This window comes from Canis lupus, chromosome 14, assembly GCF_048164855.1.
Source record: "Canis lupus baileyi chromosome 14, mCanLup2.hap1, whole genome shotgun sequence".
NCBI lineage: Eukaryota > Metazoa > Chordata > Mammalia > Carnivora > Canidae > Canis > Canis lupus.
In genome coordinates this window covers 30,863,533-30,875,938 of record NC_132851.1, presented here as the reverse complement: position 1 = coordinate 30,875,938, position 12,406 = coordinate 30,863,533, and the positions used below count along the sequence as shown (strand labels likewise).

Here is a 12,406-nt window from a genome sequence, read left to right as displayed (position 1 = left end):
ACTGGAGACCATGACCATGGCAATTCTGGGAGATTCTACAGCCCTGATCATTCTCTTGTGCTTTCTCTCTGTTGCGTCCTCCTCACCCTGCTCTTGAATAACCACAGTTAATTTCACGGAGTCCTTCCTTCCTGAAGCAGGGCTCTGTAGTCAGCCTGCATTTCTGCCTAGAATAGTCACAAGGAACCCATGCCCCATGCTGTCATCCTAAGGAGAGTGATCTGTGCTCCCCTGAGCCCACCCTGCCAGGCCCTGTTCTAAGTGCTTCTATGTCTTCACTCACTCCAATGTCAGAAGAGCCTTGAGGGGTAGTGGGAACTGTCAGGGTGCCCATTGTGCAGATGAGGAGCTGCAGGCTTGGAGACACACAGGAGAATGCCCAAGAACACTTAGCTAGAGAGTGGCGGCAGCAGAACCGTGTCAGAGACACAGTCTGTTTGCAGAGCCCACCGTTAAGCACCAGTCTTGGACAGAAAAGCCTGATTGACTTCCGTTGGTGGGGTACGGTTCTGCAGGTGGGACAGAGCAGATGGAATGGGGTGCTGGGAGCCCAGGCCAAGCCGCTGAAAGGCTAGAGACGTGCCCATTGCTGGAGCTGGGGCTGCAAGATGAAGTGAGGGCTCACAGCATGGGGATGGGGTGGGGGCCGCACACCGTGGGGGCCGCTGGGTGGGGCTGGGGCAGGAGCTGGCAGGCCTGGGATTTTCTTCACTTCAGAGCTTGACCTTGGCTTTGTGCCTACTGTGTGCAGAACAATGACGTCTTGGATGGTGACAAGCCCCCCTGGAATAGCTCTCAGCCTGGATCGCAGGCCTGCACAGAAGGCGCGTGTTCACCAAAGGGCAGTGGCATAATGTGTTTGCCGTGTGCAGAGGGGAGATTGAAGGAACACAAGGGCCTTCTCTGCTGATATTTACTCTGGAATTACTAGCTGTTGACTTTGGAGCCCAGGCTTGAGAGGATCCAGCTGTGCTTCTCAAGTCTTAAAGGAATAGGATTTTATTTTTTTTTTATGGTCAGGGAGTAGGGTGCAGCATTGGGTTTTGCCTGCTTTTGCGCTGGCTCCTCCTGAGGACAAGGGCCACCTTCCATGCCTCTGGAAAATACTTCCTCCTGCCTTAAACAGGGCATGCCCTCAGAGAGGGTTTAATCTTAACAAACCCCATTCTTCTGTGGGGACCAGTGTGTTGAAGATAGCCATAAATACACCCCCACCAGCTATTTCCTTCTGGAGAAGGAAATACCGAGATATCCCCGATATCTCGGCTCAGGCATGTCCTCTTCCAGGAAGTCTTCTCTGATTGCCTAGGCTAGTTTGAGTCTTCCCTCCTACATCTTGTTGCACCCTGCATGCCCGAGTTCTCGCCCTCACCAGACTTTATTGAAGTCTTTGATTTCCATGTCTGCCTCCTGCAGCCTCCTCAAACCCTAGACTTAGCCCTCAATAAATATCTGTGGCCTAAATTCCACAACCGTAGAAGGTAGGCTATTAGTCCCATTTAGAGCAATGATACAGTTTCTGAGAATAAGTCACTTACCCAAATTATTAAGTGTCTGCTTGGGGACTCAGAATCATTTCCAGTAGATCACATTGCAATTCCACGCGGTGGCTTAAAGACTCTAGAGGAACAAGTGAGTCCGGGGAAGTGACAGGAGCCAGTGAAACAGCCAACGAGCAAGCCTGCGTGAGGTGCCTATGAAGTGTCCTCTTCAGCTGAGGGAGACAAGAAAGCTCAGTTCCTGCCCTCAAGGAGAGTCAGACTGAAGATAAGGCATAGCTGTGAGATGACTGTGGGCACCGTGCTGGGCAGTGGGTAGGGATTAGGTGTGAGGGGCATGGAAACCACCCTGCACAGCTCCAGGCACAGTGTTAAGTGTTCCAGAAACGCTGTCTCCTGTTACCAATGCAATTGTGATTTCCAGTGGTACCAGGAAGAAGGGCATTCCCGGCAGTGGGCTCTGCTCCTCTGTGCCCAGGCTTGGAAGGGGTGGTTCCTAACCTCGCCAACTGTGTAACTGGATCCCCTTTTGCCCTGCCACTGAATTCGGCCAAGCACCCTTGTACTCCTCTTCCTATTGATTGGGGCCGTTTGAGGCCAAAGAGAAAGCACAGGGCTCTAATGGCAGGGAGAGCTTGCCAGAAGGAGCAGGCCAGCCCTTTGCCAACAGCTGCCCCTCCCAGCCACTGCCCTGACGGAGCCACTGGGGACTCACTGCTCCAGGTAGGCATCCGGAGGGCATTGCAGGACACCCTTAATGGTTCCTGTTTCTTCTTTGGGGTCAGGTTTCTGCAAAACTCACTCATTCACCCATTCATCCATTCATTCAGGCATGCACACATGCTATGAGTTATTTATTAAGTGCTTACTGTGTGTAGCTCATCGTTCCTGCCCTTCTGCAGCTTGGTACCCTTGGAGGTCCAAAGTGCTGGAGAACATGACTAGGTGAAGGGTGCCCACATGGAGTGCTGAGTCAGGAGGACAGAGTCAGCCAGGGGTCAGAAGAGACTATTGAAGGACAAATGGGATTCAAGGAAGGGGAAACGAGGAGGGGGTATAATGAGCATGGTCAGCAGAAGAAACAGAGCAGCTTGGGGAAGGCCTGCACATTTAAAGAGCTGTGCTGGATGTGGGAGGTAATAATAATGGTGCGTGCAACTGTAGACTTTGACTGAGAGCCTGGTCACATGTCCGACCTTCCTAAACACTGTGCACATGTTATCAAAAGCAGCTTCAACCACCACATGTGGATACACTTACAAGAACTTAATTGTAGGGTTGAAATGTCTGGGTTTAAGTCCTAGCTCCACCCCCATTCGCTGTGTGATCACAGACAAGTTACTGAGCCTTGCTGAGCCACAGTTCCTTGTCTTTGAAAACTGGCCATTCAATCATGTATCTATGTCAGTATGGACCCCTGAATATATATTTTATACTTTGGGTTAATGTTTAATTCTACATTATGTTATTTTGTTGCTCAGAAGGCTCTAGCTTTGGTCATTGAGAGCTTCCAGTTGGCTCCTGTGTCCCTTTGGCATGCTGCCATTGATTGTGTGTGTGTGTGTGTGTGTGTGTACATGCACACATCTTTACTTTGTTTTGTGGTGTGGTCCTCCAGGCTCATCTTATAGTCCCTGTCCCAGCCTTGGAATAAGCCATTTTTCTACAGATCTCTGGTTCCCTTTGCTGGACAATGGTATTAGATATAAAAATCTGGCTGGTGGTAGGGTCATTGTTACTGGGGTATTATTGCTTCTAGACAAATCTCCAGAGCAGAAGAATTCAAAATAATTTACCTAGAGAATCCTCTTCAAGGAAGTAGAGCTTTACTCCTCAACCCCTCCTTTTTTTTTTTTTAAGATTTTATTTATTTATTCATGAGAGACACAGAGAAAGAGGCAGTGGCACAGGCAGAGGGAGAAGCAGGCTGGCCATGGGGAGCCCGATGTGGGACTCAATCCCAGGACCCTGGGATCATGATCTGAGCCGAAGACAGACACTCAACCATTGAGCCACCCAGGTACCCCTACTCCCTACCCCTTTAGTGTGGGCTGCACACAGTGACTTCTTTCCAATGAGCCCAGTATGTAAAGAGGGAAAGCTAGGCAAAACCTGACACTGACAACCTCAGCCAGGTGGTCAGGGCCAACATGGAATATTGACAGTGTATACCCTTGATACAATGTGATGAGAATGGCACTTTATCTCCCCCCAAACCCATAGCTTCAGTCTACTCATGAGAAGAACATCTTATAAGCCCAAGTTGGGAGACACTCAACAAAATATCAGTTCCCCTTCAAAACTGTCAAGGTCATCAAAAACAAGCAAGGTCAGAGAAACTATCACAGTCTAGAGAAAGCCTAAGGAACATAACTAAATGTGATGTGGTATTCTGAGTGGGATCCTGTAACAGAAAAAAGGATAGTAGTCAAAACAAAGGTGAAATCTGGATAAAATAGGACTTTAATTAATACATCAGTATGAGTTCATTACTTGTGATAGAAGTACTGTGGTGACATAGGTTGTCAACAATAGGGAGATTGGTTATAGGTATGTAGGCTCTCAACTCTTCAAGCTTTCTGTAAATCTAAAACTATTCTGAACTGTAAAATGTAGGTAGGGGTACCCAGGTGGCTCATTTGGTTAAGCATCCTACTCTTGATTCCAGCTCAGGTCATGATTTCAGATCAATCCCCATGTCAGGCTCCATGTTCAGTGGGGAGTCTGCTTGAGGTTCTCTCTCTCCCTCTCCCTCTTTCTCTCTCTCATAAAGAAAATCTTTAAAAAATAAAATATATTTTAAAATGCTGATATTACCAATTAAGGTTCTTGTGAAAAAGAAATGAGACATTATAAACTCAACACAGAGTAAGTCCCCTATCCATGTTGATTCTTACATTATTGTTACTCAGTCCTCACCAATCACCGATGAAGGGGCTAATGCCCCATGATGACCCTTTGAAGGAGGTGCTGTTGCCACCTCCTTTAGCAGGATAGTGTGTTCCTTAGGCAAACTCAAGCTTCATGTAGTTCAATTTCAGAATGTTTCAGGGTGTACCCACTGTGTACCCTAGCAGTTTGCTCTATTCCTCTGGAAGCACATTCTGATTCTCAACTATGGCTTGGAGGGGGAATGCTGCTGGGAGCCATGTCGTTCCGATGGGACACAGTGACACAGTGAGTACGTTTCATTCTGACAAGTCATCTGGGGAAGAGGTATTAGCAGAAGATACAAGATGACCCCACAGCACGAGGTCTACCAGAAAGTGTTGTGGAACTCAGACTGCCACTGCCTCCAACTAATCCCACTGATGCTTCTTGTATGTTTGGTTTTATCTTTGAGTTTTGGCTGTCAGGCACTAGAGGTTTAAGAAAAATGTGTGGGGGAAATTGTTTTTGAATTGAAAAACAAATTCCAGCCAGTAGCTTAATTTGTCATCCAAAATTAGGACTAAGCCACCCTTATGCTTTTCTCCTTGGTTTTGAGGTCTTGAGTGCAGGGACTGTATCTGATTTTTCCAGGTCTTGCCAACACACTTAATAAATGTTGTGTAAACGAATGACTGAATAAATGTGAAGATGACTTAATTTATTAGTCCAGCTCTTTATACAACAATATGCTGCTGGACTTTAAGAACTTATTCTCTGGGGTAAGCAGAGGGTCTCATAAAATCTTGCTGAAGGAGGGAAAAAGTATGCTAATACAGGAAATAATTGTGGATGAGTCTGCAGGAGAGAACAATGATATGCACTTACCTCTGAATATAGCATTAAGGATTGACTGGAAGGATAAGGCTGCAGACTTGGTGTGCAGTGGCCTTGGGCTCAGAGTTCTCTGCACAATGATGTGTAATGTTGGTTTTTTATGTATGTGTCTTCAATGCAGTGCTTCCCTTTTTTATCCTTACAATATCCCCTGGACTAATTCATAGTTATCCTTTAGGATGAGCAGCTCAGGAAAAAAAAAAAAAAGAAGGAAAAATTCCAAATTCTTTTTATAAAGCAGTCATAACAACGATGCCAAAACATTATGAAGGCTGCTCAGAAACAGAAAACTGTAGTCCAATCCCACTATGAATATCAAGCAAATACCTTAAATAAAATATCAGCAGAGGTCAGCAGTACATTAAGAGATCCCATGATCAAGTGGAATTTGTTCTGGGATGGAACATTAGGAAATCAATAACAGTTTTCATTGTAGAAAATTGAAGTGAGGAAAATGGGCACAGGATCATCTTGATAGATGATGAAAATGCACTTGGCAAAATTCAATGTACATTTCTTGAAAATTTTCTTAGTAGAATTAGAATCAATGTACGTTTTTTTACCTGATTGAAAAAAAGGCCTATCTTAATACAAAAGCTAGCATTATATCTACTGAGAAGACACTGGAACATTCCGAGTAAAGAAGGGTGAGAGACAAGAGCATCCATTGTTAATACTGCTTTTTAACATTGAGTTAGAGATACTAGCCAATGTGATTATATAAGAAAAAGGAATTGGAAGTATGAAAATTAGAAAAAAGGTAAAATTGCAATTTTCAGATGATATGATTAATTCCTGAAAACAGGAAAGAATCAGATTCAGTAAGGTGGGAGTACAAAAATTAATACACAGAAATCAATATGGAAATTATAATGATACCACAAACTTATATATGATAGTAACAAAAAAAAAGAAAGTGTCTAAGGATAAACTTAAGAATTGTGCAACGAATAAAAATTAAAAAAAAAATTAAAAAAAAAAAAAGAATTGTGCAACGGTTAAATGAAAAGTGCTTTAAATTCCCCCAAGGTCATCAACAAAAGCCCTAAACAAATGGAGCATTTGGCAGGCTTTTGAATTAAAAAGTGTTTACATAAAGATCTCAATTCTGCCTATATGCATCTATAAAATTAACCTAATCTCATTATAAATATGCTGATACTTATTTAACTAATGTATTCATACATTAAATGTTTATTTTGTTCTAGATTCTGTTTACACCCCTTACTAGCATTTATATATTTAATAACAAACCATTAAGTATACAACATTAATATCATCATGTCTATTCTACAGCTGAGAGAACTGTCACATAGAGTTTGTGAAACTTGCTTAAGATTACACTCAGCTACAAAATGGCAGAGCCAGCCTAAAAACCCAGGGAGTTTACCCCTGACTCTCGTCCCCATTTCATCCATGGTGCTACATTGCAAAATAACAGGAAACTGAAACTGTAATGGGGAAAACATGCATAATCACCCATCTTACTGTCTTTTCTTAATGGCAAAATATAGGAAAAATGCCTGCCTCATAATATTGTTGTAAGAATTAAATGATTTTACACGTGACAAATGTGCACAATAAATGTTAGTCCATTTCACCTAGGAGAAAGCCCAGCAGAAAATCAGCTTAGCGTTTATTCACTAATGTACTCATTGCAGTCTTTATGCTCAGCTCTGATATAAAAAAGGACAAATATTAAGTGAATGAGTAGAGAAAATAAACAAATAATAAAAATTAAAAACAGAACAGAATCAAATAGCAGGACTGATAGAGGAGCCTTTATCACCTTCTCATTGATATTCCATCACCATATTGATATGGACATTGTCATTGTATTGATACTGCTTATCAAGGTGGAGAATGGGAGATAACTATTTCTTAGCTATGTTATTTTGACCAAGTTAAACTCCAAACTTTAGTTTCTTTACAAAGCAAGGCAAAAAAAAAAAAAAATGACAGCATATACTTTATGGTAGAATAATTTCTACCAAAAAGTGCATAGACAATTTATCAGTGTTCACTATTATATGATTATTAATATTTGGAGTAGTTGTGTAGTAGTATCTCCATGAGCTCATGCAGACCTCGATATGCCATTCATTCATCCATCCATCCATCCATTTATTGAACCTGTTTATTAAATATGTATTAAGTACCTACTGTGTACCAGGCCTATACAGGGCTCTGCACACAATAATAAGTCAAACACATGTATCTTCCCTTCTGGAATCTGCAGGCAAGAACAGCAATGGTCCTCCAGCCTAGGCTCTCACCACTTTACTTCCCAAGCCCTCTCAGGGTAATCAACAAGGCGGGCTCCCTCAATGATAGAGAAGTTTTTCATGATGAAAAGATACATTCAATGAGGAAGCCTTAGGGAATCCATTGTAGCTACATAATGTGAAATCATCAACCCAGAGCTATCTGTTATATAGGTGTGTTGCCAACACTTAGATACCTGTATTGGGGTGTTTTTTTTTTTCTTCTTCCTACAGTAATTTCCTCCTTAAATGTTTTCAAATTGCATCTGCTCCAGTATTGCCTCGTGCAATGTTAACCACATCCTGTGTCTAATCTGTATTCCACCTGCCCTGAAATGTTTTAATTCAATTTTTGCATTATGTCCGATGTGATGAATTAGAGCCAGAGAATCATTGACTAAGTGTCAGGAAAGATGGATTGAGGAGTTGAAACTAATGGCATTTGGGGACAATATTTTTCCGCAAATATCAGAGTCACAAATGAAGAAGTGAATTATGTTACAGCCAAGAGCACTGCACAAACTTCAGTGAGACACACGGACTTTTTACAAAAGAGAGTGAATTGCATCTGAGTTTAGATTCTTTGAAAGACTCCAGTTTTAAATATAAGGTCAGCTAGGGATAAAGAGTGAAATCACTGGTCCCTGGCACTCGGAAAGTACAAAGGGTAGAAGAAAGGAAGACCAGCAGAAGAAGCAGGAGTCAGGATGATGTGAAGGTTAAAATGGGTCAGGCATGGAGCTTGGTTTGGAAAGAACACAGTGAATGAAGTTCACTCTGCAGCCGCACACTGGGGGTGCTGCTGTTGGCCCTGGGCTAGGTTTGCAGGCTAAAAGAAGCCAGCCAGGGTAGGTAGTGGCAGTTGCCACCATCAGAAGGTCTCCCTGGGTCAACACCTTTTGAGATGTAGATTTTAGGAACACGTTGATGAACCCTCCTGACATATTTGTTGCATTACAAATGCTCTTGGGTCTTTTTTATATGAATGTTTATCTGTATCAGAATCACATCCTACACACACACACACACACACACACACGCATACACACACATGCCATGGCCTGGTAACATTTTCCAGAGTGTGCTCCAAAGGACACCAATCAATTCTTTTAGTTTTTCTTTGTGCAAGTTTTCATCATAGAGCTCAAAACCCTACTCATTTCATTTACATAAAAGAGTAGTGTTTTACAACATCATTCATATTTGCTGACATCATTCTGTTTGTGTAATTTTAATTGTTGTGTAATATGCTCTCCCTGTATTTAGTTTAAGGGACTTACTATTTTCCACTATTACCTTGTTATAAATAAGACTCAAAGACTTTCCTGGGCCTCTATCTCTGGCTTGGTTTTAGATACAATCAGTTATGGAAAATAAAGGCTCAAGAGCAAACTAATCTGGGAGACGCTCCTCCAACAAGTGGAGAGTCATACTACAGGTTAGTTTATTAAAGGCTCTGAGAAGTCCAGAAACTTCGAGCCTCTCCCAAAGTCGTTTGCCACCTGACACTCACTTGTGTCTGAAGGTTTTATCTACAAATATCCTTCACAGTTAATGTTGCACTTAGTACTCTTGGAGACATCTGAATCAACACATCTTGTTAACTCTCCTGCCAGTGGCCAGGTTTTGCTGAATGGAGAGCTTGCTTCTGGATCTGGTTTCTTACCCTGTGCTTGGCCCTTACCTGACTTCTTCATCGTACTCAGTGAGAGTCTGTTAGATGCCAGGCGTTCCTCTGCGATGTTGCCTTTACTCATGTGTTCACTGCTTCCCCTTCACGCTTCAAATCTTTGCCTGATGGGATTCCCTACCTCTTGCCTCCCCTAGCTCTCCCCTCTGAAACCCAGACCGACTCTGTGTCCCCCAGCCATGCTTACAAACTCCTCATTACAAGTCCCATTAACATGGTTATAAACCCTCACCTCCTCTTGTCACGTCCCAACTCATTATGTCTACCCTCCTGCCAGCCATGAATCTGCAGACCACAGGCCCTTCAGGCCAGCTTGCCTTTGCACTTGCTGAGCATCTTTTTGTCGTGCTCTCCCCTCTTTGCCTGACTGATCCTTCAGCCCCTTCTTGTGCTCCCACATGTCCTACTTCCAGGCATCAGGGGACCTCAGTGATGCGCTGTCCAGCAGTGCCTTTGAGACTTGCTCAGAAGTGAGCATGGTCTGCCCCTGGGGGAGCATTTGCCTCCATGTGTCATCCTCTCCTTTGTCTGTCTCCCTGCACTGACCGCTGACCGAGACTTCTCAAGGGCACAGCTCTCTGGCTTGTTCCTTTCTGTTTCCACAGGAGCTGCTGGGTGCTCAGTAGATGTTTGCAAATGACTTGGCAAAGTGGAATTTCGCCAGGTTTAAAGCGTGGTTTGAATTTGGATAAGTGGTAAGGATTAAAGGGTTTCTATGGTACGAATGCAGCATTCTTAGAAAATGACAGAGCCTGTGTTTGGAACCTTCTGGTAGACCTAATCTAAGACGTAGGAGGATTTTGCTGTATGGTTTGCAGGTACATTTTGAGCATTTTTGAAATTACACTTATTTTTCCAGTATGAAATTAGTAGTGGTGTCTTTTGAAATATTGGAAAATATATAATCATAAAAAGATTGATAAAGAAAAATCACCCACGCCATACACGGAAAAGGAAAACACTAACACTTTTTAGAGGGTTTCTCTTGGATTTTCCTTGTTCAGGTTTTCATCATACGATTCAAAATCCTATTCATTTACAAAAAACAAGTGTTTTTACAATATTATTACTTCATATTTGCTGACATCATTTTGTTCATGTGATTTTAATTGCTGTATAGTATTCCTCTCCTTGGATTCAATTCATGAGGCTTACTATTTACACTATTAATGCTGTTATAAATAAGACTCCTAGACTTTCCTGGGCCTATATGTCTGGCTTGGTTTTAGACACGTAAGTGAGTGGTTTGCAGGCCTAAGTAGACCTTTCCTGGATTAATTTTAAAAATATAGTTATTAGTGTACTCTCTGCTAATCAATAATTGAGAATTATGTTTTAGTGCCTTTTTGACTTTTCTAATTTTATGGGTAGAAAAGGAAGCTTACTTTATTTTCATTTCTTTGATTATTATTAACGTTGACTACTCTGGATATTTTATCATTTCTTCAGGTCTCTTTATTTATTGATGTATTAAGGACACTTCCCACAAATAGAAATTTTGCAGGCTGATAAGCAGAGTTGCTATTGGAAACAATTAAAACAACCGTGATTAGGATGTCAGCACACAGAGGAATTCAGAGAATAAAAAATACTTATTTTTTAAATAGATCAATACATAAAAACCACACTGGAAATAAAAGACCTTGGCCTGGGAGCTACCAGGCATGGACATTGGTGGGGAGTTGTGGCTAAGGGAATCTGGGAGTGAGGGGCTGGGGAGGTTAATCTGGCACAAAGTGAAGCCAAGAGTTCTGCTTTGGGCGAGGTATTCCTGGTGCAATTCCTTTTATGACCAAAGTGCTTGTCTTCAGAGTGACCACTCAAGAGGGGTTGGGGCCTGGGATTTAGAGAGCTGCATCCTGGCTTCTAAGCTCTGTGTCAGAGTGCAGTGAGATCATTGCTCTGTACCTCACCCTCTCCATCTGTAAAATGGGCTGATTCAGCTGGTGGCAAGGATTAAAGAATAAAGCACCCAGAACACAGTATAGGCGACCTCTAAACACAAACCTAATGCTGGCTGTTGCCTGACTTGGTTTCAGAACAGACTGGTTCTCCTCCTTGCTGAGCAATCTGTTGGTTAAGAGACCCCCAGGACCCCCAGTTCCTCTGATGGTCCTGGAATAGTAATAATGCCTTGTATGTTTAGAGGGCTTTACGGGTTGCAAAACATTTTCATTTCTGTGGTTTTCCTCGGTCTCCACACTAACTTGTGAGAAGGGTGCCGTCATCCTCTCCTTTAGGTCTTATTCCTGTGAAGGGCACCATCGCTCTGGTCTGCCTTTCATCTTGGCTGGTGCTCTCAGCACCCATATTCAACACTGCTTTCTGTGGCACCTTCTCCAGTCCCCCCCCCCCCAAGTGCCTTATGTCCCTTCATGGTCTTTGTATCCTTTTGATACCAGTATCATGGTTTCCTTTTTTTTTTTTTTTCTATTTTTTCTCTAGCACTGTGGTCAGTATACAATTGTCAATAGAATTTATGCAAAACCAAGGTACCCAGCTGAAGGAAGACTGGGTGGGCTAGCATGTGTGAAAGGGCACTGGAGGTGTTCAGTAAATGTTGGTTGGTTGAATGCACATGAATTCCTTCCCTCTGCCCTTGGGATTACTGGATTGGATAAGACTTTATCATTCTATCAACAAATTTGGCATCCAATGGGTTAATCAGTAGACCTGCTACTCCCAGGGAGGATGCTATTGTGAGAGAGACCTTCAGGTCGGGGATGTGGAGTTCTCTACCATGGAAAGTGGGGAGGGACCTGAAGGAGGATCCAGACACAACGTCCATCTTCTTCTGGTTTTCCCAGTGATAGCTCTTATCCATAGACCATAAACACATGGAAGTTAGTCAACAGAGAAGTGAGAACACGTGACAGCAAGCCTTTGGGATATGGCATAAGGAGGCCTGGACACAGCTCTTGCAGGCTGTCACGTTAGGTTGGGTGATATTAATACCCACTGTCCAAAGTGCTTTTCGTTAAGTCAGGCCTGGGAAGCCAACTGTTGGCTGTGATTTGGGGAACTCGCATGGGGGTGCTAAGTGAGGGGTGGAATGAGAACCAGAGAGATAAGGGAAATCAGAACAGTGCCCTCTGGACAAGCCAATACGAAGAGCCAAGCAGAAGCCTGACAGAAGCATCACCCTAAAGGGTCTGAGCAGCCAGGCTGAAGCCGGGTTTCCCTCCTTC

General features: G+C 43.1%; 1 protein-coding gene and 1 long non-coding RNA gene across 3 annotated transcripts in view; one reads left to right on the top strand and one right to left on the bottom strand.

Moving 5' to 3' along the window:
- KCNQ3 (potassium voltage-gated channel subfamily Q member 3) overlaps positions 1-12,406 on the top strand; it is a 297,518-nt gene that overhangs the window by 89,332 nt on the left and 195,780 nt on the right. The gene's annotated exons all lie outside the window — the stretch shown is intronic.
- LOC140603420 (uncharacterized) overlaps positions 1-12,406 on the bottom strand; it is a 28,398-nt gene that overhangs the window by 1,698 nt on the left and 14,294 nt on the right. Inside the window, exons 1-2 of one of the 2 annotated variants that reach the window (XR_012006405.1) lie at positions 2,369-2,652; positions 1,539-1,714 (exon numbers count right to left, since the gene is read on the bottom strand). This is a non-coding gene — a long non-coding RNA (uncharacterized lncRNA). Of the gene's footprint in view, positions 1-1,538; positions 1,715-2,368; positions 2,653-12,406 lie in introns of those variants that run through there. The other variant, XR_012006406.1, reaches the window with a different exon arrangement.